This window comes from Peromyscus eremicus, chromosome 4 (genome assembly GCF_949786415.1).
Source record: "Peromyscus eremicus chromosome 4, PerEre_H2_v1, whole genome shotgun sequence".
Classification (NCBI taxonomy): Eukaryota; Metazoa; Chordata; class Mammalia; order Rodentia; family Cricetidae; genus Peromyscus; species Peromyscus eremicus.
The window spans coordinates 15,318,569-15,326,196 of NC_081419.1; positions in this window are offsets into that span (position 1 = coordinate 15,318,569).

Genomic DNA, 7,628 nt, shown 5'->3' on the forward strand with positions numbered 1-7,628 from the left:
GTCCCCAGCCATGCTTGGACCCCATCAATTCTCCCAGCCCTCATACCCTGCTGGCCTTAAGGGCTCTCATGAAACACTTGTTCCAAATGGAGAGGGTCTGTCCTAGCCCAAGAGGAACTAGAATTTAAGCATTGCAACAGAATTTTCAAAGTATACAAAATTAGCAAGAAGCCTTTTATTTTTCTTGTTCCTAACTAATCTTACCAAAAACTGCTCAGAATAGTGCCAAGCGCCTTGGGTGCTGTAGCCTATGGTTAAGTGAAGCGCAGGGACAGCAGTGTCGTGAGGAGCAGCCGGGACTGGCAGTGGTTCTGTGGTAAGGAGCTGAGAGCTGGGAGACTGTGCGGTGCCTAGGGGTGTCTAGGTGTTTGCTTCAGGTTCTAGGCTGTCTCAGTGGCATCAATTTAAAGCTGTGCAGTGACAGGCAGAGGAAGTGATATGTAAGTGCCTGAGCGCTTAGTGCAGAAGAAGAGCAAGAGCAGAGACGGAGACCAGGGAAAGGATAAAACAGTTGCACATGGGGGTGACATCAATCCAACTATACATCTGCCACACTGACTGAGGGGGCCTCAGCTGGCCAATGACAAGTCAGACCCACAACAGACAAAAAGCAAGACGGATATGAAGGAAGCATGACATGATCCATCTCCCAGGTCCCTCTTACTCTACCCACCCCATGTACCTCATGCTGTGAGGCATCTCAAGACAGATTCCTGAAGTGTGTGACTTTGGTCTATCTCTGCCAGAACACCCAGGCCATGTTCAGCCCCATCATGTTCTGACCCCTCATCTGACAGGCACCATGGAGTCACATCTTAATGACCTCAAAGGGTTTGGGGTTGTTCTTTGTCTTTTTTTTCTGAGTCACAATTTTTTTTGGGGGGGAGGAAGGGTTTCTTTGTGTAGCCCTGGCCATCCTGGAACTCACTCTGTAGACCACGCTGGCCTCGAACTTGTAGAGATCCTCCTGAGTGCACCACCATGCCCAGTGAGTCGTGAGTCTTACACTTGCACATCTTCAAAGAGTCTCGGGACTTTTCAAATAACTGGGCGGGTGAGAAGGGGGTGGTTCTAAGGGCAGTGTTCTGGAAGAAGCTGTGCAATGCAGTCTGGTAGGAGAGCCAATAGCTCTACAGGTTGAGCTCACATTGAAGTCCAAGATCTCGGCCCCCAGCCTCACCACATCACATAGGACCTGGGGTCTGGGGGGCTCAGTTAGAATCCCTGGGGTGGGAACAACAAAACAAACACCCTTGGGTGTTGGCCACATCCATCGTGACATTAGAAGTTTTGCAGCCCTGGGCTTGGAGGTTCTAAGCAGAGATCGCTTATATCCCAGAGCAAACCTTCCAGCCTGGGCCTCTGTCTGCAGAAGAGGGGGCCTGTCTGCCCCAGGCCCTGTAATGTAGCCTCCCAAAGCAACTGCATCTCACATAGGGAACCCACAATGATCTAGCCTTGAGCTGGGGGTAACATCCGCCCATCTAGACAAACAGCCTCAACCTGGCCTAGAGCCCTAGGGCAGTCACTGTCCATGCCCATGCAGCTCTGTATGGGCAACCCCGGGTATCCCTAAAAGGTACCTGCCAGGGGTGGGCAGTTTGTATACACAGCAAGCCTGACCCCTCTACTTTGCAACCAGATACATCTTAGTGTTTCCCTGGCCTAGGGCCTGCCTTTCCTCCAAGTGGGAGCATCCAGCTCTACACATCTACACATGGATTGACAGAGATGTCCTAAACGGCCGGCAGTGGTCCAGGAGACAGCAGGCACTGGGGCTACTATTCATCCCAAGCCTCTGCCTGAAGCACACATTTGCTAACTGGGATGCAAAACAGGACCATGGCCTTGACTTTTGCATGGCTGAAGGCACTCCTCCCTCACAGACTCAGGGATGTTCTCAAAGACTGTAGGGCAAGTGAGTTCTCCCTTCACCAGGGAAACTGAGGCACAGGCCCATGTTAAGAGCTCACAGCAGCAAGGCACAAGCCTGGACTTTGAAAGTAAACTTCTTAGGACCTCCATCATCCCATCAGGTTAGACTGCTGGGGTAGTGATACCTTTGGGTGGTACTTACACTGACTCTCCATCTTGAGGTCCCAAGGAAGCCACAAAGGGCAACCAGGCTAGGACAGCCCTCCCCACCCCACCCCCACTCCAAAGCAGCACCTCTGGTCCCTGCTGTGCTCACTCTCCTCAGGTGGAGTCCTAGCAACCCAGAGAGGCCAAACTCCAGGCCTAGGCAGGGTCCTGGACCCAACACGATCAGCACATAGCATTGGAACAAGCAAATAGTGAGGCTGCATTGCTGACCTGCAGAGGCTGGCTCAGCAGTCCTCAGGAAGCCCTAGTTGGAGGCACTGCCCTATCTCCCTGCTAACACTTCACCTGAAAAACATTGAGGTTTCCCAAGTCACGTGAGAAGATGGAATCTCACCCACTACGGTACAATGAAGACATTGTGGTGGCATAAACCTTTTTTCCCCAGGATTCAAGAAGCAGAGATCACCCTGATATACATAGCAAGTACCAAACCAGCCAGGGCTACATTAGACCCAGTAAAAGAAAAAAGGGGGTGGGGGTGGGGGAGGGTTGCCTGAAGAGATGGCCCAGTGGTTAAGGGCAATTGCTGCTCTTCTAGACGACCCAAGTTTGGTTCCTAGCACCCACCTAGGAGGTCACATCTATCTGTAACTCCAGTTCCAGGAGATCCAATGCCTTCTTTGGCCTCTGCAGGTATGTGTTGCCATCTACACATGCAGCATGAACATTCATATACATAAACCCAAACCCTACAGAAGTCCTCACCATAGCATATGCTGGTGGTAGAGCATGGGGAGCCATGTGGGGGCAGTCGGGACTGTCAAGCTCGCTCCAGTCCCTACAGGATAGGCTTCAGCAGTTTGGCCCAGTGAGTCCTGTTACCCCAGTGTCCAGACATCAAACGAGGGCTGCCTCCCAACAGCCCCTCAACTGAGGACTGCATCCTCCCTGACTGTTTGAACCTAGAGAATTCCGATTCCTGTTGTCCTCTGCAATTAGTAAATCCACTTCACTTATCGCATACTGACGCTCCATCTAATCAGACCCAGACCAGTCGGCAACTGGAACATTCAGCCGGCTTTGTGATCCCCGTTACAGGTGAACCTCTGAAGTACAACGGGGCCATCACCAACCCTGGTAGCAGTCAGTGTAGACCAAGCTCTCTGTCCCTGTAGAAGCCACCATCTTGTCCATCACCTGCTCTGCCCACGACCACTGAGACCTTCCTGGTTGCTCACCTGTACACCTCAGGGTCTCACCATATAACCCAGGCTGGCTGTGAGTTTATGATCCTCCTGCCTCGGTCCCCAGAGTGCTCGGTTTAGGAAGTTGTGTTTCATATCTAACACATACCACTGTGCTCTTTGGGTAGTTTCCAGTATTTCACCACAGAAAAAATGGGAGGAAAATCATGTGAGGTTAGCTCTCCAAGGAGAAGCCTTGCTGAGATGACATTTGCCATGGCAAAGTATACCCCAAATTCCTATGTTCAGGCCCTAAGCCCCAGAACCTTAGAATATGACTGGGTTGGGTGTAAGGTTTTGAAAGAAGAGAACCAAGGAGATGAGGTCATGGGGGATTCCATCTCACTGGTGTTCTTCTAAGTGGTCAAGACAGATGCAGAAGGACACAGGGTAGAGACAGTCCACAAGCTGAGGAAAGTGGCCAAAGGAGCCTGTCCTGACACCCCTTACTTACCTCAGGCCTCTAGCCTCCAGGACTGTGCAAGTCCAATGCTCCTGGAGCTACGGTTACAGAACTCGGCTTTCTTTCAGCATAAACATTACAAAATGTCAGCAAAACATTCTGACAATGTGTAGAAAGGATAGAACTGGATTCATTCATGCCACAAAAACAGGATTGTCTAAACACCAGGAAGAAGTAACAGTAAGAAGACTCACCATCATTTCAGTGGGATAAAATGCATCCTATAAAACCTGGTTTAATGCTGGCACACTAAGAAAAGGAACCTACAGACAGGGACACCATAGTAGGACCAGGAGGATGCCCAGCATGTGGGTAGGAGCTACACCATGACAAGGAGGCAGGAAGACAACCAGAGCCCTGAGGACTGTAGAGCAGAGACAAAACAAACAACAACAACTTCTCTTCACCGAATGTTAAGAGTTCAAGTGCATCTACCAACTGTAGGAATCAGTTGAGTTGAGCAAGACTGCTCAGGACAAGTTAGACAGGAAAGTCTTTTGCATGTATACGCTGCCTGCATTGGATGCTATTAGAAGGAGAGTAGAATTACAGACAGAAGCTCCAAGCACTGTCACAGCAGCCCAGCTGAGGCCCTGGCCCTGGCAGGGCTCACCTGGAAGACCCAGGCACCAGCACCCTACAGCCTTCTCAAGAACTTTGTTATCTGTGGTCTCAATTCCTCTGCCCGTATGGAACATAACTCTCTGGGTGGGGCCCTCACCCCACCTACCCACAGACCAAGGGCCACAAGGAAGAGGTACAAAGTCACGGAGTAGCAAACACAGACTCTTATACCATCCCCAGCCCAAAGCCAACCCCGGGTGTATGACAGGTGGGAAACCAACAATCCCGAACCAACACGGCTTAGAGGGTACTTTAGAGGTCTTCATGACCCCCCAGAGAGGGGATTTTCCAACAGTAATAATAAAAGGTTGATAACGCAGCCCTAGAGATCTTAAGAAATATTTATCACAAGACAACATGAAAAGGGGAAAGCCAAGTCAATGATGAAATTTTGCCAATAATGAAATCGGCAAAAACTTGTATAGCCCAGCTTACAAGACAAAAAGTACAACCGACATGAAGAGATGGAAATATGGTCAACTTCACATGGTCAGAAATGCCCATCAAGGCACAAAGACAGTGCCTGCCTCCAACAACAAACAGGACAGTTTGGGGCGGCTCAGTGAATAAAAAGCATTTGCTGTGTAAGCGTGGTGACCAGAGTTCGATCCACAGGACCCTCATAAAGGTGGAACTCACTTTGTAGGCTGGCCTCGAACTCACAGAGATCCGCTGGCTCTGCCTCCTGAGTGCTGGGATTAAAGGTGTGCGCCACCACTGCCCAGCTCACACAATACATGTGGTGGTGCATGCCTTGAACCCCAGCACCCAAAAGACAGCTTTGTTCATTTGAGGCCACCTGGTGTACACAGTGAGTTTCAGGGCAGGCAGGGCTTTTTAGTGAGACCTTATCTAAAAGTTTCTAGAAAGGCACAGCTCGACCTATCTGCTGTGCACACAATGGAAGGCTCCTGCCTCTGTCTCTGAAGAACTCCTTTGAGTTCATAAGAAAGAACTACCCAATAAAAACTAAGTGAAAATGGGCCAAGGAAACTGGAGTCTCACAGGAAAGGAGCACTCAGTCATGATGAACACATGGCTGATCAAAGGACAACCTTTGTTGCTCCAAAGCCTGGACCCTCCAGGACTCCCATGAGCCCACTGTGTAGGCCTATAGGCCCATGCAGCAGGAGGAGGACTTGTGGGGCCCTCCTGTGAAATCCTCCAGACTTCTCTCACCAGGAAGCCAGAAGGCAATGGCTCCTCCCTTCCTGCTTGCCCAGCAGCCTCCGGGGTCTGAGATGTACCCTCTCTTCTACCACCTGAATGACTGCACATCAGGCCTCAGAGCCTACTGCCTGCTTTATGTGCTGGCTGCATTTCCTTCTCAGGGGCAGGGGGCCTCGAGTCTCACAAGCATTTCCTCATGGGGTAGCCACCCTATACCTCCATCCTACCCACAGGCAAAGCTTGGCTGTGAAGTGCCAACCTAGTGCTGGTGCATAGTGGCACAGGCTCGCTCACATGGCATCCTGAGTGGCATCAGACACAATCCAAGGAAAAATACCCACCACCTGGCAGCAGAGGAAGGCAGAGATGGAGGGTTCAGCTTGCACCTACATGCTCTGGCTTGTGCCTATTGAATACCTCCGAGGAATGCCATTTCTTAAAGTAAACACAAGGGGCTGGCGAGATGGCTAAGAGGTTGCTGGTCTTCCCAAGGACCCAACACTCATGTCCGCTGGCTCACAACTACTTCCTGGAAACTGGGCTGGTTACTCAATGGTTGGAGCTGCGATCTGGGGCAAGGAAAACCACTCCAAAGGAGAAATGCCCTGCAGTGTTTGTGGCAGGGTGGCACTCATGGGAACGGGTGGGCCTGGATGGCACCAAGACCACCTGGTTTAAGGGTCTTTTGCCCCCAGATACCCAGAGGTGGAGACCCTATCTACTTCTGTAGCTCTAGGCAAAAGATGTCAGGCACATAAGACTGCAGCTGTGAGGAAGAAGACATTAGCATGGGTAGAGGGCAGACTATCCTGGAAGGGCTCCAGTCCTACACACACACACACACACACACACACACACACACACACACACACACACACACAGTGACAACTACCAGCCCACTAGTACCTCTGGGAGCTCTACAGAGGGTTTATTTCTACAGACTGACAGTCTCATAGAGCAGACCTACCATTCCGGAGAGAGCCCCAGGCCCATGTCCACATACACAGCAGGTCCACAAAAAGCATTAGTAAAGTGGTTGCTCTGTGACTTCACTGTCCCCAGCATGCCTGGTATTTGAAGGTGCGAGGGCATGCTCCCTGCTCTCCCAGGAGCTACTTGATGTTAAAACCTACTGCCTTCCTGAAGGACCCCTGTACCCAGGTACAGGCAAGCAGCTGCTTCCCTGAGCTCACCTGACAGAAGTTTAACTACTTCTTATTGACCATCCACCCATTACTGCCAAGTGACAAAGGGGGATGTCCCTGTACCCAGTGATCATCACCCAGCCCCACAGAGATTCCTGGAACTAAACATAAACAATTCCAGAGCAACAGCAAATGGCACTCTCCTCTGATGCCAAGTAGAACCACAAGTCCCAGAGTAGGGACAGGATCCATTGTTAACCAGCAGAGGGTACATCTCCCCAGAACACCGTTCCTGCCAGGGTCTGCTCTCCTGGGGCAAGAAAAAGGAAACAGACTTGCTTGGGAGCCGAACAATCACTTGACTTGAAGAAACACACAGGAAAAAAAAAATGGCTTAGCCAGGTGGCAGTGGTGCACGCCTTTAATCCCAGCACTAGGGAGGCAGAGCCAGGCGGATCTTAGCGAGTTCAAGCCAGCCTGGTCTACAGAGAAACCCTGTCTTGAAACGCCGCCCCCCTCAAAAAAGGCTTAAATGCCACTGAAGCAGCAGCACCTAGCCATTCCCATCACCACACACTTTGATCACAACCTCAAACCTGCAACAATGACAGGAAGAGGAGCCGTGTGAGTGGGCAGCTAGGCACTTAAGCCTGGGTAAAACCTTCACTACTGAATATAGCCCAGGAGTAAGGTACACAAGGGGAACCCTGGAGACAAAGACGGGTCCAGCAAGCACCTCGCGAGAATGCACTGCCAGAGCGCTCCATTCCCTTTAGAAGGTCGACCTTGAACTACAGGCCCAGTGTAGAGACAACACCAGGCTGTTTTCTGAAAACAATAGCGGTGTCAGCTCAACTGAAAATAACCACACAGAAGCCCAGGCTCTAGATCCCGGAGTCTGGCCGTTCCCTGACCCCCACACATCAAGCGCAGGGCCAC